At 41.7% G+C, this 23911-nt stretch overlaps 1 protein-coding gene across 1 annotated transcript in view; it reads right to left on the reverse strand.

Moving 5' to 3' along the window:
• Positions 1-23911, reverse strand: part of CHST10 (carbohydrate sulfotransferase 10) — a 50704-nt gene that overhangs the window by 20576 nt on the left and 6217 nt on the right. The gene's annotated exons all lie outside the window — the stretch shown is intronic.

The following is a 23911-nucleotide window of genomic DNA, read 5'->3' on the forward strand; positions in this document are numbered from 1 at the left end:
CCCCGCCCCTGCGCGCGCCTCCCGGGCTGCGGGGAGACGCGGGGAGGCGCAGAGAGGCGCGGCCAATGGACCCCATGACCCGGTCTCCCCGGCGGACGCGCCGCCCAGTCTCCCGCCTGGCCCTCGCGTGTCGCTTCTCCCCATGGAAAACGAATCACAGTCCAGAAGATTGCAGAGACGCGCGTCCATGCCAAAGCCGAATGTCACCAGGTCTCGCCCTCGGGTATTGGGGAACGAAAAGAAAAAAAAAAAAGAATCCAAAACTTAGCAAAATGCGAAAGAGGAAAAGGGAAAATTGTATTTTCTAATATTTTCTAATTAGCTTACCCAGTAAAGGCAGGACCCTCTATTCTTGATAGAGCCCCACCCCACCCCCTCTGCTGATGGTCTCAGGTATAGCAGAACCCATGAAGGCCAGAACAACTTACTTAGCACTTGATCTTAGCCAAAAGGCTGAGAAGCGGTTCAGAACCACTTAAAAAGTTGGTTTAAAAACTTTTTTAAATGACTTTATTTTTTTATTAAAATTTATTTTTAAAATACTTATATATATTTCACATCGTGGTTCATTTTTGTACAATATTTGACTTCTGCTCTCAGGCATGGTCCCCATAAAATTTCCCTATGTCCCAGCAAGCCCACTTCTAGGAATCTACCCAAAAACATTAATTCGAAAGGAAAAGTGCAACTTCTTAACCCATGGAAGTAGATAAGGCTTCAGGATATTAGAGCCTGGCAGAGGAAGCAATCCCAAAGTTCTTGGGGATTTTATTGTCCTGGAAAATGTAAACTAGTTTTGCTTTGATCTAACCTACTTGTTGACTACATCCATCTAGCAAATGAGTGAAATAGAGATGTTACATATGCACTGTACACTTGACATATAAAACTATAAAAAGTTTTCAGGGAACCATTTTTTATTGTGTTTCTCATTGGTCCTCTTTAATGAGTTAAAATATAATATTGGTGGGGCTCACCATTTTAGAATTTCATTTTAACATGATTACCATTATAGTTTTTTTTTTAAAGATTTATTTATTTGTGCATACAGAACTGGGGTACAGACCAGAGGTACAGGAGCGGTGAGAGGATTCACCAGAGACAGAGTGGGGAGCAGAACAGGCAGATCGTACACTGCTGAGGGGAGCAGCGGGCGGGTCAGGAGAGGTCTGCTGCGCCATGTGGTCACCTCCACTTTGGAGATCAAACTCGCACTGAGGCGGCTGTGGCCAGCTTATAGTGCTGTGCTTTGGCCCGTTGCGGCAGCAGGGAGGGTCCTACCATAGTAGTTTCAAGATGGGTTTCCTTGGCCTTTTATTTGTTCATTCCAAGGGTTATTGAGCTGTCTCACTGACAAACCTGTATGTTAGACAAACATTTGCCTTCTCCTGAAGGACTTGAAGGGACATCATATACAAGGAGCAAGTTCTCCCCGGTAGCAGTCCCCTTACAGTGCCTTACAGTAGGGGTAACCATGTACAGCTCTTGCTTTATAGTTCCAGTATTACAGCAGAAATGTTACAGTGCTAGATTTACAGCAAACGCTTATTTATTCACTGGGAGCTGCAAAACTGTAGTCTATGCGATATAAACTCACCAGGCAGTTGCGATCATGCCCAAGGAGCAGCAGGAGGAACATGCTTGTATAGGCCAGGGGGTGGGGCTTGAGCCCCTGTATGTACATGAAGGTTTCAGTCAGTGCAGTTCTGATTGGTGAAGAGTTTGTCAAGCGGTAATTGGTGAAATTTCAACCCTGGGAGTGGCTTGCTGGGTGGTTTCATTTCTTCTGGGCTGTGGGTTTCACAGCCCCAACATACTTGCATGTCTGGACATGCTTTGGGGCCTGGCCCTCAATAGTCTCATGGTTCTGTTTGGTTTTGTTTTTTCCTGGGACTAGTCAATAGTTTTGTTTGTTTGTTTGTTTTTCTTGTCTAAATACTTAGAAATAATTTGGGATGGATGGACATTGAATTGTTTTTGAAACCAAACCTCTGGTCTCCATGTCTAAGCGCTTTGTCCTAGTCCATGTAAATTCCCTGAAAACAGTTTCTACTCTATCTACTTCCTACAAATGCCAACTCTCATACATGATTCCTGTCTTCCTTCTTGGCTAAAAACATTGAACACTGGCCTGTGCTGAGTTGGCATTAGCACATCCTCTTTATTGAAAGGACTCTTTCATGTCTTTTACTCATTTTACAGTTGTATTTTTAAGAAATTGTTCAATGTTGAACAATTTTTGATTCTTTTTAAATTTTTAATTTTAGCAGGTATTTTTTACATTGCTCTATAGTAGGAAAGTGAGGGAGCACCTGTTACTACCAGCTGGAGGTGGAGGTTACTACCAGCTGGAGGCTCACTACTTGGCCTCCACTGACATCCCCCATGGGGTGACACCTCATATCTGCAGGGTAACTGTCACAGTTCTGATTCCCCGTCTAGTTCTTCATTGATGCTTTCCTGGTTGGGTGATTGGCAGTGCTTTGTTACTACTCCCTTGTGGTCCTCACTGACAGCACAGAGAGGCTTTCATGCTCCACTAGACTTTCTCTGACACCAGCCCATAGGGAATGGGAGGTGAGTGGGCTGGGAATTCGCACCACAGGAATGCCCCTGCTGACACCATAGAGTGGGTCTGTTCCCACCCAGTGGAGGTGAAATTCCTGGCTCCCTATTCTGTCTTTTCTGACATTACCACATCAGTTTGGTTGGACACCTTGTCAAATCCTATAAGGGTAAAAGCCTGGGCTTCCTATTTAGCCTTGCTTGCTGGGGTTAGGCTGGGGCAATAGTATTTTCTGTGATGTTGTACTAGAATTTCTAAATGTTTTCTGTCTTACAAAGCTGACTTTTTTTTTTTTATTCTTTGAGATATAAAAGGCAGGGCTTTGTTAGTGCTTTGATCTATATTCATTGGTGTTTCTGGGTTGTTCCACTCTGGGAGAGCTGAGGCAAAAAGAAAACCCAAAAGCACACTCCCATGTCATTCTCTAGGTTCTGAGTGTCCCATTTATTCTGCTTTCTCCCCTCTGCTTTTCAGAGTCTTCTATTTTATATATAATGCTCAATGCAGAGACACTTTTCTTTATCCTTCCCACTATGTACAATTGAAAACACTAAGCATTTTCATGCAAATTGGGCTTTTAAAGTTGACTTATAAAGACACATATAGAACTGAAAGCACAAAACCAAAATACAACCTGGGGAGGAAGCCCTCTGCTTCAATTAACCATCGTCATTACTTTTAGAATACTTATTGGTATCCCTTAAACCACTAACATTTTAATTCCCCTGGTGTTGGTGGGGAAAGGATGTCCTGAACAAACTCTACAAACACTCCACCCCATCCCAGAACAAAGAGATCCAAGACACCAAGGACGACAAACCCCGTAAGATCACCACCACCAAAGGGAGGATAGCTGGGAACCAGAGTGGAGTTAAGCAACCAGGTTTGGAAAATAGCCAGACATGTGGGCCTCAGGGGAAACTTGGTTTTTTTTTTACCAGCTTTCAGTGTGCTGTTGGGGTCCCAGATCAGAGGAACTATTAGGACACATTCACCAATTCAGCTCTTTCTCCCTGAGTCATTCCTTTGTCTCCCACTTTTGCAAATAAACCCTTTACTAACCCTTTGTGTGTGCTGGCAGTGCATCTCATAAGCCCATTTAAGCACACAGATGAAGACCCACAGTCGAGCCAACCAATCATTTTACATTGGGGTTGCCCTACAATACTAGGAAGTCTTAAGCAACTGCATTGCTATTGACAGCTGAATAACAGAGATATGAGCCAGAACCCCTAGTAACAGTGCAATAACTGAGCTACAAAAATGTGGGAAACACATCCAAAAGACTAAAGATAACAGTAGTAACCTGAACAGTCAGGCTGATATCAGGCTGACTCAAGATACCCTTATAAAAACCCTACGGGTGTTATGCTGGTGGGTGTGGTATAGTACTACCACCAGCAGATGGGGAGAGGGGTGGGCAGGTGCTGGAGATCCTACACCTCTAAAACACAAGCAACATTTAAAACCAAGGTTTCTTTATCAATAAAACAACAACTGCATAAAGCCTACCCTAAACCCCAAGAGGGGAGGATGTGCAAATCCACTATTTCCTCAGAATACTGGTTTTCTGAATGAGCCTAGCTTTCCTAGCCCAGCTCTTGTCTCTTGTATTTGTCTTGTGAGTGGTGGGCGGCTCAGCCTGGTCTCTTAGCAACAGAATGAATTCACTTATCTCATTTATTTCTGTACAGCATTCCATTGTATGTCTAACCCTCAATTTCTACCGACTCCCCAGTGATGGACATTTATGTAGCTTTGCTCATGTCTCCTGTGTACACAAGAGTTTCTCTAGGGGACATACCTACATGTAAGGCATTGTGGGGTCTATATTCTCAATTTTTCTATATATTCCCAAGTTACTTCCAAAGGAATTGCATTAATTTTCTTGTCCACCACTTCTCAGTCATGATATTGTCATATTTTTTTTTATTTTTGCCAATCTGATTTCAATGAAATAGTATTTAATAGTCTTAATGTGAATTACTCTACTGATAGTCTATTGAAATGTCATCTTCTCTGAATTACTTGTTCAGACCCTTTCCCATTACCGGTTGTGCAATATCAAACAAGTTTTCTAAATCCTTCATGTCAGTTTCCCCATCTGTAGGATGAAAATGTATAATAGAACTCCTTTGTAACTACCAGGTGATTGTTAGAATAAAGTACCTTCATGCATGTTGAACATCTGCCCAGCACATAGTAAGCACTATATAGTTATTAACTAGCATTAATTTATAGCATATATATTAATCTATATTTGTACATAAATTCCTCATTTCTTATAAATGTGTTATCAAGGTCCAACTTTACTACCTGATCACTTGGTTGGTACCTTCTAGGAATCATTTTCCTATAGTGTTATGATGGATATTTAAATAAGCAGAATCCTGAAGGAGGGCATTTTTACATGGTGTTAAAGTATGGCCGTAGAATGAAAAACTCATGAGCTTGTGACATATAACTAACAGGAAGCTAGAAAACCATGAGAAAGACTCATAATGGGTCATAAAATAAAAAGGCAGGATGTTCTCAGAGCAGAGCAGCCAGCAGTGTCTGGGGATTATTTGCACTCTGCTTCTCCAAATGGCAAATTTTAGTCATCAAAGCCTTCTTGTACTTCCCAAGTGCCAGGGCTGCTGAAGCAGGTGAAGATGATATTTGTACACATACAGATGACTGTGGACAGATCATATGGAAGCCAGCAGCTGTGTTGGAGACAGGCTGTGCTTGCTACAGGTCACCCGAGACCATGTCAATGACTTTTGGAGTTTATCTGGTGTAATATTTACCTATGCGTATATCCAGAATCAATATAAGCATACCTTTGTGTGTCCTGAGGATCTCCAAGTTGATGGCATGAGAAGAATCAAGGGTCATGCTGACTGAAGACAAAAAGAGTCCCAAATAGGCTGAAGATGAGCTGTCAATTAAATAAGAGAAATTGCCTATTTCTTCTACAGCTAAGATCTTCAACCTGGATGCCTGAACATAGTGGCAGGGTTCTCTAACTCAGGCTGCAACCTAACTAGCCCTATGGAAAGACAATTCCCCCTTCAGCCCCCAGAAATTTGTTTAAACTGCTGATTCCTGGGCACCACACCCAGTGATCCTAACTGCAAAGCCTAGTGTTGGCCTCAGGAACTTGCATTTCCATACATTACTGCATGTGTTCCTGAAGCCTGTGTTCTGTGTTCAGAAGAACACATTCCTCTGCAGATCCATGGCTATCTGTGGTGGGGGCTCAGAAAAGAACTATGGAGAGAACTCTGTGACTGAACCCCCAACATGACATGAAAAATTGGGTACACTTATATGCCTGGGCACTTTTCAGGAATGGGGTCCAGCACTTTCCTCCCATACTCAGACGGATCCATTTCCCTAGGTAGTTACAAATTATGGTAGTATGTGTTCCCCACAAAGCTAATGACCTATGGTAGTATGTGTTCCCCACAAAGCTAGTGACCTATTTCCACAGGGGTTATTTAACTTCTTTCCACTCCCTTAAATCCATCTAGTACCTCACAGAAGGCTTTAAGCAAAGGAATGACTGCGTCTCTGAGACAATGTCACCACTATAAGGAAAGTGACTCAGAGAGAAAGGACATCCAGCTGAGGCAGATATGCAGCTCCTTTCTGAAAACATAGAGCCCACAGTCTGTGCATCAGACAACCTTGCTGATGGCTTTCAAAATAGCCACAAGAATGCAAAGGAGAGGGGAGCTCTTTCCTCCTTTCAGTGTCCAGATGACTTTCAGAGGTGGCCTAGCTCCTCATCAAAAGTCTGATCAGAAAGAGAAGGTTCTCTAGCCCTCTCCACATCTCCTTGTGCTTTCTCCACTTTCCTCTCCCAGCCCTTGAGCTGCACAGAGTTGAAGAATGACCCAGAGGTGAGGCGGCTCTGCGCAAATTGACTGCGCCAACCTTCACTCGGACATTAGCCATTTTCTCATTCCCATAGGGTTTCCTCAGCAATGGGTATGACTTTCAGGAAACAGAATTCAATGGAACATTACCAGAGCATCACATTTTAAAGATCAATTAAGATTATCATCTTTGGCCCTCCCTGGTGGCGCAGCGGGTTAAAGCACAGCACTAAGGAGCTTAAGCCACTTCCGCATGTGTTCGATTCCCGCCTGCCCCGGAGGTGACCACATGGCATGGCAGACCTCTCCTGACCCGCCTGCTGCTCCCCTCAGCAGTGTGCTTCGTCGATCTGCCTGTTCTGCTCCCCACTCTGTCCCTGGTGAATCTTCTCACCCTCCGCATCTCTGGCCTGTACACCAGTTCTGTATGAATAAATAAATCTTAAAAAAAAAAAAGATTATCACCTTAGTTGGAGCTTCCAGTTATTTCCATAAGCCGTTGCAGCAATCTCTGAAGTTCAGATGTTTTATTATTCCTGTGTTAGAAGTGGCATTGCCAACAATATTTATATGATATAAAGTGACATTTCTGGGCCCTCCCTGGTGGCATAATGGGTTGAAGCACAGCACTATGATGCTGTCCATAGTTACTGCAGCACAAGTTCAATCCCTGGCCAGGGAGGTGACCCCCATGGCATGGCAGACCTCTCCTGACCCGCCCACTGCTCCCCTCAGCAGTGTGTTTCAGTGGATCTGCCTGTTCTGCTCCCCACTTTATCTCTGGTGAATTCTCTCACTGCCCCTGGACCTCTGGCCCATACCCTAATTCTTGTATGCTTCAATAAATAAATCTCTTTTTTCTTTTATTTTTTAAGATTTATTTATTGATGCATACAGAACTGCGGTACAGGTCAGAGTTTCAGGGGTAGTGAGAGGATTCACCAGAGACAGAGTGGGGAGCAGAACAGGCTAACTGACGAAGTCCACTACTGAAGGGAGCAGCAGGCAGGTCAGGAGAGGTCTGCCGTGCCCTGTGGGTCAACTCCGGGGCTGGGAATCAAACTTGCACTGAAGAGTCTGTGGTTTGCTTGCAGTGCAGTGCTTTAACCTGTTGCACCACCAGGGAGGGCCCAATAAATAAATCTTTAAAATTTTAAAATAACATTTCTTTGAGTTTTCACTTCATTTTCGTTAGGAAAAAGGGGATATTTTTCTTCTTAACTGAGACTTCTTTCACCAGCAATTAGAAGCATCTATTATTTCAAGGCCTGGATTTTTATCACTTAGCACTGTGAGGAATAAAGCAAGTTTGCTTTATTAAAAATATTTAATAAAGGAATAAAGCAAGTTTGCTTTATTAAAAATATTTAAAACTGAAAATATACAGGATGAGAAAGAGAATTTAATAAATTGAATATAGAAGATGAGAGCTTTGGAATTTAAGATACCCTTGTATCTTCCCACCAAGTTCCAAGTAGGCAACTTAGCCTGTCCTTTCCAAGGAAAGTAGAGGTTCTCTATCAGGTACGCTGCTTAAATTCCTTCCTGCCTCTTCCAGACTTGTATGTGTCTTGACCTCAGTCCATCCTATTTCAGAGGCCCAGGAGACACCCCTCCCTGGGCTTGTGCCACCACCCTGTGCTGTGACCCCTCCTCTCCTTTGTCTGCAGACACACTCACCCTTAACTGACTATAAAACTCTTCCTTATATCCAGGCTCTTAAGCTCTCGACTTACAGAAACCTTTAACGTTAGAGACAGTTATCCCCAACTCCTGTCAATGCTCCTGTTAAAATGTCTGAGCCCACCACTTCCTTTCCATTCCTAGTAACATGCCACAGATTTGATCCTCGCTACCTTTCACCTGCAGGTGCCTCCTAGCAGATATCCCACTTCAGGCATCATTTCTCAAATGAGTTTCCACTGTAGACACAGCTGGGTTAGACTCCCTCCCTCCCCCCCCCCCCGTCCCCTGCTTTCAAACATTGGTGATTTCCTGATTACAAAATATACATCCCACTTCTGAAATGAGCTATCCAGCTCTTCAAATACAGCATTCTACATCAGCCCTTTTTTTTTTTTTTAAGATTTATTAATTTGCACATGCAGAACTGAGGTACAGGCCAGAGGCTCAGGGGCGGCGAGAGGCTTCACCAGAGACAGAGTGGGGAGCAGAACAGGCAGATCGATGAAGTACACTGCTGAGGGGAGCAGCGGGTAGGTCAGGGGAGGTCTGCTGCACCATGTGGTCACCTCCGGGGCAGACGAGGATCAAACTCATGGGGAAGTGGTTTTAGCTTCTCAGTGCTGTGCTTTAATCCGCTGCACCACCAGGGAGGGCCTCAGCCCATTTTTAACCAGTGGTTTCTTCTTCCTTCTCACACCCTGTCCCATCAGAGGCAACCCAGCTGGTGGTGGGCAGCTTCTTTGACAGACATGGAGAGTAAGATGATAAAAACGACACCACTCTTTTACTGCTCTCTCTACAGGTCTGAGGCCTGACAAGCTTGTTTCCACTGTGCCTTCACTCTAACATCTTTGTCACAGTCCAAACCACATCCCCAAAGATGTCAGAGCTATCACTCACACTGCAACTGTCAGCAATGCCTCTGTCCCCAACTTCTGACATTACAATTTTCATTCTTTCTCTAATGCTTTATCTGTACCTCTTATATCCCTATTTCCTGTATTCCGCCTGCTCTGCTTAGAAAACTCCCATTTGTCCCATAACCCCCCTGACAAAGCCAATTTGGCTATAGAGACTTCCCTGTTTCCTTCTGAAATCACAGCCTTTCTCACATATACTCAAAGGGAATCAAGGATGTGACCATCTTTCTTGCTACACTGAACCACTCTGAGTTGACTAAGGGCTTATGTGCTACCCATCTTCCTATGCCTGGTGCCTGGCATATAGCAAGAGTCCAATAGTATTATGTTGTTTGAATAAATGAGTGAATGACTGTCATTGTTCTCAGTGCCATGTAAGAGAAACAGAACTAAAAGGCACTGCCTCCATACTCCATTAAGCACATACACTGCTTAAAAATAGGAGGAGAGGGCCCTCCCTGGTGGCACAGCGGGTTAAAGCACAGTATTAAGAAGCTAAAGCCACTTCTGCATGAGTTCGATCTCCGCCTGCCCCGGAGGTGACCACATGGTGCGGCAGACCTCTCCTGACCCGCCCGCTGCTGCTCCCCTCGGTGGTGTACTTCGTCGATCTGCCTGTTCTGCTCCCCACTCTGTCTCTGGTGAATCTTATCACCCTCGCATTTCTGGCCTGTACCCCAGTTCTGTATGAATAAATAAATAAATCTTTTAAAAAAAAAAGTAGTGGGAGAAGCAGAAAGAATACATAGGAAGCCAGTTTAGACAGGCTGGGCAGCCACGTCAACTAATAAATGGTGAGGTTGAAAAGAGGAGGTGCTCTTTCAGGCTGCTCCATGTCCCAAGTAAGAACCATCCCCTTTCCTGATCCTTCAGTCTTCTCTAGTTCCTGAACCACTGAAGAGAAGGAATTATGTGTCTTCCTATAGAAAATCAACTCGTTCCATCACCCAATCTGTCCAGAAATTATGGGCGGGGAAAGCCATTAGAACCAGTTGCCACTGTAACTGCCAGACCCACCATTCCCACTCCCGTGCCTGTTCTGGGGCATGTGGGCCACTCAGAGCCTTGGTTTTTCAATAATGAGTACACTTTGTTGATAGACTGTTCAGAGTTTAGTGCAAGCTGTTTAGATTTTCTGGCTTTCAGCAAAATTCTTATTCTAATTGGGCCCAAGAAACCCCTCCGTTTTCAAATTTGTCCTTACGTAAAGTCCATTTGATATAAATCATCATCATTGCAATTAATCCCCATTTCTATTTGCTTTCTTTCTTGCTAAATTACTAGCCTTCATCTATATTTTTCCATTACTTAGTTTTTATTTCAAATATCAGCTTTTCTCTTACCCTTAAACATTTTCCATTTAATACCTCTGAACCTCCCCTATACGTTTGGTTGAGATTAGTTGTTTCTGTCCTATGTTTATACATCAAATAAAATCTTTATATTTTTATTTAATCATGGCCTTTGCCTGTTTATAGATGATTCTTAAGTGTTCTTCTTTTCATAGTCCTGAGAGTTTTTCTTTCAGTGTCATTCATTCATTCATTCATTCATCTCACACATATTGAAAGTTGAGTCATTCAATAATTATACTGAGTCATCATCCAACAGGAAAGTTAAATCACTCATGGTATTTTAAACAGAGGAACTTTAATCAAGGGCAATGGTTACAAAAGTATTAGAAAAACTAGAATAGTTAAAATAAAAAAAAACATTAGCTATATCAAGTTTCAACTAGGATATATATCAACTGGAATTCTTATGCACTGCTGATGGGAATATAAAATAATATAAATTTGGAAAACTGTTCGACTGTTTCTTAAAAAGTTAGGTATAAAATTACCCTATGACCAAGTCATCCTACACCTAAGTATTTACCTAAGAGAAATGGAAATAAATGTCCATACAAAGACTAAATACTAAGAGTCATAACAGCTTTATTTGTTATATCTGAAAATTAGAAACCCAAATATTTGTCAAAAAGTGAATGGAGAAACAAACTGTGATATTAATATACAACTATGTAGCAATAGAAAGGAACAAATGATTGATAATGCAGCAGTATGAATTTGTTTAATTATACCAAGTAAAATAATTCAATTTTTAAACAAAGGAGTATAGATTATATGATTGTATCATTGAACTGAAGTGGCAGATACTATAATAAACAGAAATTTCTATTCCTTGTTGGTTCAAGGAATTAGACAAAATATTATGGCTCTAAAATCATTCATAATCCTACCTGGCAATGAATTGGAATACTCCCACCCAAAATTATTCTATAAAAAGATTCATTCAGGGCCCTCCCTGGTGGCGCAATGGGTTAGGACGCACCACTGCAAGCTAGCCATAGCCCCTTCAGCGCAAGTTTGATCCCCAGCCTCAGAGGTGACCCATATGGCGCGGCAGACCTCTCCTGACCCACCTGCTGCCCCCCTCAGCCGTGTACTTTGTCTATCTACCTGTTCAGCTCCCCTCTCTCTATCTATTGAAATCTCTCACCACCCCTGTAACTCTGGCTTGCACCCCAGTTCTGAATAAATAAACTTTTAAAAAAAGATTCATTCATTTAAAATTATTATGTAAGATTGGGGCCTTCTTGTGGCACAAGGGGTTAAAACACAGTAAAATAAAGCTATCCACAGACACTGTAGCCAGGGAGCTGATCCACACGACACAGCAGACCTCTCCCCCACTGCTCTTCTCACCAGTGTATGTCAATCAATCTGCCTGTTCTGTTCCTCACTCTATCTCTGGTGAATCTTTTTATCCCCCCCAACCTCTGGCCTGTACCTCAGTTCTTACTTGCAGAAATAAACAAATCTTTTAAAAATATTATGTAAGATTACTTAGGTATAGCAATGATATATTTTAGGCACATTGATTGCATTCAATGTTAATTACAGCTTAGTCCTTAAAAATCAAAGATGTATACAACACAATCTGTATTTTTATATATGCCATAAATATTACTCTTTCTGTAAGAAATAGCATCCTTTCTTTCTTCTTTTTATCCCCTATCCAAACTCAAGTGTATTGTGTGTGTGCATGTGTGTGTGTATTGTTTATTCACTAAAATCCCACACTCTTCCAGAAATAACTAGTTTCAGACACCTTGAGTCCAAATATCAACCCTATATTTTAGATGACTTAGTGACCTTGGATAATTTCCTTAATCTCTTCCAGCCTAAATTTCCCCATTCAATAATAAGGATAATCACTTCTCATGGGTGCCTATGACTGTTATCTGAAGCAATGATATGAAATGCCTTAAACAAATAAGAGTTTAGTAGATTAAATAATTTTATTATTAACATGGTCATGCTTTCTTGACTACTAACTTAACTTGAAATACTTAATTTTAATAAACTCTAAAAAGTCTAATTTTTATGTCCAATGATGTAGAAAAAACCTGAATCTTAATTGAACCTTTTAGTTTCTCATAATGTTATATCCAAGGCCCCAAACTGTGTTCTTCTCAGATGTACCAAAGTCTACAAAACATCTTTTGTTAATGGTTGAAAATAAATGATTTCTTAGAAATAAGATTTCATCACGCAAGTGTCTATAGATTTATGTTCAGTTCTTTGATTAAAAAGACAGAAAAAGCCCTTTCTTGAGTCAGGAATGTTTCTCAAACCACAATAGAATAACAATTACAATTCTCCACTTTTTATTTTTATTGCTGGCTTGAAAAATATGGTTCTACAATACCTCCACCAGGAAGATATTATTCTACAAATAGGGCCCCAGCGTGACATTTATGAGAAAGCTGAAGTCCTCCTGTGCAAAACTGATTGGTGTTCAGTCAAATGGGCTCCAGGGTGTTGTAAATAAAGGCACCTTTTCCACTGGGCAGATGACACATAGGTTGAAGGGCTGCCTCTGCCTGCAGAACCTGGGGAAATGCTCCATTTCTATCCTAGCAGCACACATCCATGACCAGAAAAAAGTAGGACTTTGAAGATGAAACATCTCCCCCAATTTCCTTCCATCATGGCCATCTACTGCTTCTGCATGCTACAGATTCCTTCCTCAGGTAAGGTTGCCACTTGTTTTCAGATCTAACTAAGAAATAGAACTGAATCCTTCATGGCAGCTTTGAAGTGAGTTATATTTTATTTTCTCTCCTACCCCTATTTTCACACTCTCTATTTCCGGCTTCCTATTTGTCTTTAACCTTTAAGAGAGAGTGGACAGAGCTAAATGCTGCAGCCCTTTGCTAAAGGAGGCAACTTTCCCAGAGGACTGTCTTTGAAGTTTCTGCCACAGGGGTCTCCCAAAATGTGTCCCTGAACTATGAGAGAAGTCAGCTAGGGTGACTTCCAACATCTTAGCCACTTGTGTTTCCAGAATCGTGAAGAAAGGAAAACAAGGAACATAAAATTGAGTTTACAGTCCCAAAGACTAAGGACTGAGGGCCAGTTGGGGAGGCATGGGTAAGTGCACATAGTGGGAGAGGAGTCTCTTCTTACTTAGCTTTTCCTGTGGATTCGTGGAAGGCAGGAGAGCAGTGAAGCAGAAGCTCCAAGTGTTTGTGAGTGGTGCGCTCTCCAAGGTGCTGACCTTACAAGGCCATGCCTTCACCAACTTTCTGATGTATTTATAGGTAATTAGGGGTGGGATGTGGGGTCCATTATTCACATGCAAATCCATTATTCATATCCAGTTAACACCATATGATTCAGGAAAAAATATGGAAATGAAACAGCTGTGATTGGAAACAGATATTTCAAAGTTTTAGTTTCTTCCATAGAATTTGAATTTAGGGGAGTTAAAAATTCTTTGAAAATATATTCAAACAGAAATATATTTCAATCTACATTTGTTATATCACATCTGGTAATGTAGTTTCAATATATAGGCTTTTTAAGATGCCATTAGGCCATGTAGTTTTAACATGGAGAACAGAGTTTACCTCTATGGGTTTCTTATTTGATTACTTTCACTAAGATCCAATTCTCGACCAATCTAAGGAAGCCAGTTCCTCCAATAGGATCTTGTTTAAACCACTCTTCTTGAAATGTCTTATTATATTTTATCTGTCTATATACTTATATCCACATTCTTTTTCCTAATGAATATTCTCTGAGGCTAAGATACTTATGGTATTTGTTATTATATTGTTAACAAAGAACCTCTTAATGAATACTTATAGAATTTATTTGAATTACTTTGCATTTTGAATTGGTCCAATTTTTAAAAACCTTTTTTACCTTAAGATGAAGTTTGATCATATGTAACTTCTAACTGTTAGCCCTAGTTCTGTCCTTTGGGGGATTTATAGAAATAATAAGATTTAAGACAGTCCTTAAAATATGGAAGCAGTCTACACACACATCTTAATTTTCCTATTTGCAAAACAACAACAACAAACTATGGGGAGATCTGTCAGTTTCTTAAACACTTTCTTCAACACAGTCTATCATATCAAGTAGGACTAGCACTTTTCAAAGACAGGACACTGTTAATGAATATAACACAAAGTTTTTCAAGCTTTTTCTTGACTCAGAGAGAGATTATAGAGAACAAAATATTACTTAATAATTAAAAATACACACATACTACCTTTGATCTGGAGATCTCGTGCCCCATATTTAAAAAGAAATCTAAGTACAAGGCCTCATATTTACTCCATTTAATTTCATCTTGTTTTGACTTACCCAACTAATACTTTAAATTGTAGGATAAGCTAGTCCTCCAAGTGTTGTATTACATATAAATGAGATGAAGACCTCATTTGGATAAGATTAAGAATTACTTGTACAGGGTCCAGTTGCCTGCTGACATCAACCCTCCAAGAATATACCTCTTAAGAGTTTGATGAAGTAGAGAGACAGATATCCATATTTCTTAAAAGGTCCATGTCTAAAAAAAAAATTCCATGTCTGATTCTGATACTTTGTTGATGTTCTAACCTCATAAATTCCATGAAAATACAAAATTATTTGTATTGTTGCCTAGGCATTTCTCCCCTCTTTTCTGAGATGCTAACTCTTATTATGCTGCTAACTCCTGGTGAATAAAAAAAAATCCGTATTTAAAAATTAATTTTGCTATAAATTTCAGATTGCTAATGGTAGGTAGAAGTGTGAGTTTTCTTTTTTGTAAATCTCTTTGATTATATAGTATTGATAGAATCTCAGTATGTTTTTCATGACAAAGACTTAAAAGTTAATATCTTTTCTCCTCACTGATATTTTTATGATTTCTCACAATAGGAGTTCCTAGACCTTTAGCTGATCCTCCAGATGGCTTGGATATTGTACAGCTTGAGGTATGCTGTTGTGCAGTAGTGAAAAATATTTAGTGTTGGCCTTCAAAAGAATATGTGGATAAAGTTTCCTTACACTATTTTAAGATCAGATTCTTCGCTGCAATAGCAACTCACTGCCTGCCATTTCATGGCCTCATTTAAGATATTTTGAGAGTTGTATTGAAATTCACTGCCACTGTGCAAGAAGATAATACAAGGTTCATAAATGAAAGAATTAATAATTTTATATGTGTTTTAACAGAATTCTATTGACTTAGGAACTTACATGTTCCTCTCATTTTTCAGCGGCTGGCATATTGGACAACTCTTCCTAGACAACCTAAGGTGAAGACATTAGTTTACATATGGCACTAATTTTTAATTAATATTTTAATTAGAACAGTTCCCATGTTTATGCCACAGTTGACCCAGTTTTCACTATCTACAGAAGTGTGTGTGTGTAAATGTGCAGCAAGTGCATCATTTTAGGAGATAAGTGAATTTCTCAAGTATAAATTACCATAAAAATTAGTAATGCATATTTATTCTTATAATTATCAGTGTCATCTATACATATATACACAATAATTGTGTATTTTATAATATCTATAATTCTATACTATGTTTCATCTAGTATGAAACATACTAGATTTTATGAATATAGACATGGAAACCTGTGCTATCCTTGTGTAGGATGCCTTTTTCAGAGCATATTTTTGAGTAGGATATATTATCTATATAGCTTTTCCCAGGTCTGTCACTTGTGCAAATAAAGGGTAAACTGGTATGCTAACAAGGCTTAGAGTACCAAGGAAATTAAAATCTGGTCTTTCTGCAGTGAAGATTCATGTGAGAAGATTTTGGGGAACAGAAAGTGATCAGTTTGAGTCAACCTAAAAAGTGAATACACACAAGAGCAAATGAAATGTTTCCCACCATTTAGTCAAATAGTTGTCTTGGAATTGATTAGGATATTGCTTCTATGAATACAGTTTGTTTTTCTACTAGATATTGATTGAAAGGTAAAATAAGGTTAAGTTTTAAATTAATGATGCATTGCTGGCAACATTCTTATGTAAGACACTGGACTTCATTTTTGCCATTTTATTGTATTAGATACACTGGCAAGGTCCTGGTATAATGTATGCTAAAAACCTCATCATTGCCTGCCCCAGTAAAAGTTCACTAATATACCCTCAAAATTCTCTTTCCAGGATAATCAAGACATATACAAAAGGGTGAGTCCCTCCTAGCTACCAACAGGGCACATGGTTTCTGTATCTGTAGCAGCTGATATTTAGTACTAAAATTAGTGTTGTTGCTGTTGTTTTCCTATTTAGTTTTTATTTCACTACTCCAGGACGCAGGAGCCAACATATGCTGTTAAAACTGGGGTCAGTATTTTATTGTAAAACCATCTTTCTGTAAATCACTCTACTCCATTGTCATCTGTCCCTTCTTAATGTGTCCAGAGTAGAAAAGCAAGGGCTTCCAGACACCCTGTGTAATAAACTCCAGGTGCTTTCTCCTGGGGTGCAGGCATTCTCTCCCCCTCATTGAGGTGGTGGTGGGAGGAAGCTGGCAGATCTGAAAAGTTAGGGAATAAATTATAAAAATGGAAAATAACAACTTCTCATTATACACCTAAACAGGTGTACAAGAAAGACTGAGCTCTATTTACATTGCTCCATATTACCTTCTGTTTTTCAAAATTTGGAAAATGCTTGAAGATGTGTCAAATGCCATATTCCAACAGTAATCCACAGATGTGGATCTTCTGTAACTATTATGGTATATATGCAATGGGAATAATTATCCCTTCTAAGTTTCTTATTGCAAATTTGTGTTATTCTCAGGAGTTGGGAGCCTAAGGAAATTTCTGTGGGGTATGATTTGAGGATATTGGGATGTCGTAGAATATAATTTTTAATTCAGGTGTCCAGACACAGAAATTCTACCATTAGGAGTTATTTATGTTTTAAAGATTTATTTACTTATGCATATAAGAACTGGGGGGTAGGCCAGAGGTGTGGGGGGGGCACTGGGGTAAGAGTATTCACCAGAGACATAGTAGGGAGCAGAATAGGCAGATGTGCTGCATGAAATACACTGCTGAGGGGAGAAGTGGGTGGGTCAGAGAGGTCTGATGTGTATGTGGGTCAACTCCCTGGTCAGCCAGGATTGAAATTGTGCTGTAGTGGTTAGCAATAGCTTGATAGCTCTGTATTTAACTTCTGCGCCACCAGGGAGACCCCAGGAGTTACATATTTACATCACCATGGTTTTCTGGAAGATCTTTATAAACACAATTCATAGAAAAGACTGTTCTCCCTAATAGGTACATACTCATCAGTAGTATGGAGCTAGCCCCGAGGATCAGATAAAGATGGGGATAAGATCAAGAGGAGCCATGGACACTGCTAAGTGAGAAAGGGCAATGGAAGGAGAAAGATAAACTCCTCTGACAGTGAAACAAAGTTATTTACACTGAGCCAAAATACTCGAGAGGAGTCAGAAAGCCAGATAAGACACAGATATGTATGCCTGAGGATGTGCAGGCAGTCAACACAGAGATGCAGTGAAATTCCTCAGGGAGTGGATCATGGGTGCTGCTCTCCATCTCATTCCTCATGTTAGGAGGGTGCACCAGAGAGCAAGAAAGAGTCTGTAGAGCTGCCTCTTTTGTGACAGTACAATCCACAGGAGAAGGATGAAATGCTTGGGATTAACTCAGAAGAAAGTCTTATTTACACTAAGGGATTATTTCTAAGTGATGTGTTGGAATTGAAACCTGCTATCAAGGCAGTGGTTCTTTATTGAAAACATAAAATTTCAAGTGGAGGTTCTGAAATCGATTTTACCCTGCAAATTAAACCTATCTCTAAGGCAAGTGGGGAGGAAAGCACACTGCTCTGGGCTGGGCCCCAGTGCCAGGGCTGACTCTCTCTGTACTTCTGCTGCAGTTTCCTCCTGTGCACCCTTTAATGCGCCTGGCTGCAAAGCTCGCCAACCGAAGGATGAGAAGAGTTCTGTATCACGTATGTGTTCTTTCCTTCCACCATAGTTTTATGCTACTAACTGCTCTTGTAACCATGGTAAATGCAAGCATGCCCTTGCCTTAGGAGTCATTTCATTCTCTCATAAATCTATGTTTCCACCTTGGGAGGGAGCTCTGACCTTTTGACCTTGAACACAACTCAGTCTCTACAAGCTCCTTTGTGCCACTGTGCCCCACCGCCCCACCCCCACACAAAGGTGGCTGCAGAGCCCAGGGCTTTGTTCTCTCCTCTCTCTCTCTCTTTTCAAAGATTTATTTATTTATGCATACAGGACAGGCTCGAGGTGCAGGGGCAGTGAGAGGATTCACCAGAGTCAAAATGGGGAGAAGAACAGCAGATTGACTGAAATACACTACTGAGGAGAGCAGCAGGCAGAGCAGGCGAGGTCTGCTGCACCATGTGGGTCACAATGGAACTCATGCTGCAGTGGCTGCGATGGCTTCACAGTGCTGCACTTTAACCCACCGCACTACCAGGGAGGGCCCCGTCTTCTCTTACACTCTCTTCATATGTTTTTAGTTTCTGTGTTGTTTTCACTTTTCTTGCCCCTTCCTTATTCTCTTGATCTGAACATTCCCTGGTAATATACTTTACTCCCCATTACCTTTCAGTTCAATTCTCAGAGCTATGCTTCTTCTAAACAGCTGATTTAGGTTTAGAAATCACCATTTTTAATGACAATTGAACTTCTTCAAAGTACTAGTCAAGATCTTATTGCATGGTAGCAATAAAAGGGAAAAGAAGGAAAGTTTAACCTGTCACTGAGGTCAGGGGGACCATCTCACTCCAACCTGCCCAGACTTCCCTAGTTTTAGCTCTGAAAATCTAATAATACCCAGGAGATCACTGAGTTCCTAAAAAGTTGTTTGGTCATCGTAAGCACAGTGAGCAGTTCCTCTGAGCTGTGGCCGACAGCAGCCTGGATTGTTAATGTCAGATCTGTTCAGCAAAGGTAAGCTGAAATGGCTGGTCCTTGAAAGTCTTCCTAAGCCAAGAGGTCTCCAGTTGAAGCTGTTGGGAATGCAAGCAAATTTAAATTGCCCTAGGCACAAATGGTGACTCAATCGAGAAAATATATGACTTCCCGAACAGGAAATTGTGGTTTACTATGTTTCACTGTTCTCTTGAACAGCTTTTTGCACCTGACTTTGGCTATGTTTGAATGGAAAAAGCAACACAGAGGAACAGCTGCAGACCTCCGGGACGTGGTTCCTATTAAATTAAATTGTACTTCACTCTTTTCCAGGATTCAGGGACAGCTCCAGTGGATTTTTCCAAGAAGGTATATAAGTTTTGTAGACGAAAAACACAAAGCCCAAAGAAAGGCCCATGAGAGAAAGGCAGGAGAGGACTTGGAACTAGGTCACCTGCAGCCCCTATAACCATTTCAAGAAAAAGAATCATTCTTGCAACTCAACCCTCAAAATCTCTCAGGGTATGCATTAATTTTGGGTGTACCTGGGCTTTCCTGAGGCAGAAAGGAATCAAATGATGATGCCAGTGGCTATTAAATTTCACCTCCAACCTCACACTTGAGTTACTTGGGGCCCTCTGTTCCTGAGGGTTTGCTTTCTCGGGCTCAGGGGCTCATTTGCCAGCTGTGCAAACTCAGGGAGAGCACTTCCAGTGGAACAGCTCTGTACACCTGTGCTCCTCCATATAGTCCTGGGAATTCGTTAAAATTCACAAGATTGGTCTCCAACTCCGGAGAGTCAGACAGGGCCCGAGAATTTGCATTTTAACAAGTTTCTGGGTTTGGTTAATGCTTTTGAGCTCAGGGCTACACTTTGAAAACTGCTGCCATGGGGACACCTTCTGGCACAAGGTGGCTGCATAATGGCTTGTACTTTTTGTTGCAGGATCATGCTGCCAGCCTGGGACAGCTGTTGTTCCTTTCCAGAGTATATCTGTTTCCTCTTCTTTGCTTTTTTACTTTGAGTCCATCCTGCCCCCAACTAAGAAGTTGGTCCACTAGACCAGGCTATTCCCTCCATTCAGTAGTGCTCTGAGACCCAAAGCTTAGACCTGAGGAAATGGCGTGGCCTTGGGCAGGCATATGGGAGAAGAAGTCCATGAGCATCCACAGAGTCCCACAGCCAAGGTGCCTGTGACCGCTGCTTAGGTGCCCAGGTGCAGAAGCAAGGACAAGATGTTCCCTGAGGCCACAGCATTCACACAGGCCTGGTACCTGGCTAGATACAACAAAAACAAGTACTGATTATGGGTATTTCATATGTCAAATTTGGGCATGATTTAAAAACATGGTATATAATAACATGCCCAAGGGTCTTTTCTTGATTCTGAAAATGTTTTGATCTGAGCTGTACTTTTTTTTTTTTTCAGGCTTCAGCAGCACAGGGAAGCTGAATCAGATGAGGCAATCAATTACTTTGAACAAATTTAAACAAATTTCTTTCTGTGAGCAAATATGTGAAGATAAATGTCTTGTTCAACAGTCTCTAGGATATTCAGTTGTATCAAAATAAAGTAACATTCACACATTTTTACTTCTTATTGGAAAGTCTTTGGAAAGGGATTAGGCATGTTTTCATAGTAATAAGACATATATTTTAAAAACACACAGCTTGATATTACTTTAGCAGGCTCTGTTTTGTAATTATTGAGATTGAGAGCACCAGCTTAGGCCCAGGCAGTTGACTTCAAATTCTGATTCCTCCATTTTTAGTGGTTCTCTGTCATCTTTGCCCCCGATCTCTGACATGGTAAAATGGAGGTTGGTAATAATAGTTATCTTTGCATAGTGTTTGCGAATACTGAGATGGTCCATGGCTTAGCCTGGTGGTATGTAGTGAGCAGAAGGGTTGACTCTAATTACACTTCAAAGTTGATTTTCATTACACAAATAGTCCCAAAGAGACTTGCAAGCTGCTTCTAGATTCCTGACAGTCTGAGGTTATGGTCCTAAGTTACCATCTGGGTCCAGACTCCACAAGATACAGTGAGGCTCAAGCCTTCACCTTTCCAAGTTCTTCCTTTGTAGTGTTTGACTTCCAGACCTCTGGAGAGCACCTGAAGAATTAATTAAACCATGTTGCAATGGCTCTGGGCCCCAATAGTACTTGTAATAAACATAAACTGCATGGAACTGTCCTTATTTTAGACTCTTTAAAGTTTCTCATTGTCTTTGGGTGTGTGCTCCTCTTGTCAAGATCAGGTACTTCAAATTCTGGGCCAGCATGAGTAATCGTTTCTACAGGCTTTGTACACAAGTACACAAAGTACTTTGGAGGTAAGGCAAGCATTTTGCATATCACGAGGCAAACAATACCCCCATTTGTAGGAAGACACAGGTGATCCCATCTGCCCTTTCTGCCAGTGCTGGTTCCTACTTATCTTGTGGGAGCCACAGATCGGAGCTGACAACCACCACCTCACTCCTATATATCTCCCAAGGTGCATCTGTGCCCTGCCACAACCTTGTCTCCTCCTTCTGCTGAGTTCTGAAGTCCCAATGTGACCTGTGCCCTGTGTGAGCAATGGCAGAGAGGCTCTTACAGCAGCTGCCCCTCCCTCTCACAGGTCGGACTGCCCAATGTAGTTCTGACCTGTTTAATTAGCTTTTAATCCTACCCATTTCCACCATGACATTGCTCTTGAAAATACAATAATCACTCGGCCGTCATTCAGGGGGTGTTGTCTTTGTTTAGGTGCAATTTGGTTGTAAATACTCAAAGGAGGCAAGATGGGTATCTTCACTCTGCCCCATCATGCCAGAACTCAAGCCTCATCAAATTCAAAAGTCCTTTTAAAATGTAATAGAGTGGAGGGTAAATGAAGATGGCTCAAGCTTTTGTGCCACTGGCCTCCATGACTATCACCTGCGGCCTTGAGTGCAGGAGGCTCTTGGAACATGGGATCGGGGTACATGTGCCCTATGGTGGACAGCGGAGTATGGCGTGGCATGTGTAAGTGGGCTTCCCTGAGCTGAGAGTGAGCATCAAAGGGCAGTGTCACAGAGGATGGTGCAGGTGTATAGCAGCAGAACAGCTACGAGAGGAAGAGACCACAAGGCTACGCCAGAGAGAAGCCTGAGAGGGTAAAGACTGGCTGGGCCTCCCATTCCTAAGCGACCCCCAACCTTCCCTGTGCCTGGATGCTGTACTACAAGTGACTTAGAAAGATCACTGAATCCTGAAAAACCACTGAGGGCTCTGGGCTCTACCCGTTGCCTGAATCCACAGAGACCTCCTCTGTGCCTTCCTGCCACTATATCGAGACATGATAATTCTAGGATTTGTTTCTTACTTTTTACATTTAGCTTTTGTAGTAATTCTCAAGCCTATTTTCTCAAATAGCCTATTTAAAGATTCTTCAGAACTTTGTGTGAAATGCTGCAGTGCATTATCTCAAGATTTTGAGATCACCAAGGATGGCTATTTCCAACCAAAATGAGTCAAAGTCTTTTTTGCCACATCAGTGATAATAAACTGCATCTTAATGGAGGATCAACAGCTTTGGCAGAGGCTGGCCGCAGCTCTCTCTGGCAGATGGTGGTTAAAGAGGATGGGGGCTGACAAAGAGGAGCCCTGCTCCTAAGAAATGCAGACTATTTGAGCGAAAAGCCCTTTCTTTGCCATGCCAGTCTCTGCTGATGGAGAGATGGAAACAGACTGCAATTTCAGACATCACCTCATTCCTTTCCCCTCAGCAGTGTCCAGTAACACCGACAGTGTCAGTAAATTCAAGGAGGAAACCAGACTATAATTTACAGCTTCTACACTGTGAGCACTGGTCCTCCTAGCTGTAGTGCTATTTTTAGCCCGGTTTCCTATGAAAAGGAGTCTTATAAGGCTACTCCACCCAGGTGTCCCTTCTAATAAGTTTGACTCCAAGCCCCGGTGTCAGTTACTAGATGGAAAATTCCAACCTCTGGTGCTAGTGGTCAGTTGATGGGAGAGGCCACACTTCAGTCCACACACAGTGCCACTGAAGCCCTCCATAAGATTAGTGGCCCCTGTCTAGCCAAGACAGAACAGGGGAAGGACTCTTAGAAACTTGGAGTGGGCAGGAGCCTGTTGATAATCCCTGCCTTCTCAGGCTGCAGAGGGAAGGCCTGCGGGCTTGCCCAGGCCCCATAGTGACTGGTAGATGTCCAGGATGGAGCCCAGTCCTTTCAGTAAAACTCAAATTGCTTCCTTTATTCAGATGTTATTATCCTGTATGAGTTTTCTAGGGCATCTGTACCTAATTTGCCTAAATTTAGCAACTTAAAACTTATTCTCAGGCCCTCCATGATGGCGCAGTGGGTTAAAGCACAGCACTAAGAAGCTAAAGTCACTTCCACATGAGTTCGATCCCCGCCTGCCCCGGAGGTGATCCACATGGCAGGGCAGACCTCTCCTGACTCGCCTGCTGCTCCCCTCAGCAGTGTACTTCGTCCATCTGCCTGTTCTGCTCCCCACTCTGTCTCTGGTGAATCCTCTCACCACCCCTGCACCTCTGGCCTGTACCCCAGTTTTGTATGCATAAATAAATAAACCTTAAAAAAAAAAAAGGCCCTCCCTTGTGGCGCAGCGGGTTAAAGCCACTGAGAAGCT

This window comes from Condylura cristata, unplaced genomic scaffold, assembly GCF_000260355.1.
Source record: "Condylura cristata isolate star-nosed mole 26May11 unplaced genomic scaffold, ConCri1.0 scaffold00020, whole genome shotgun sequence".
NCBI classification, from domain to species: Eukaryota; Metazoa; Chordata; class Mammalia; order Eulipotyphla; family Talpidae; genus Condylura; species Condylura cristata.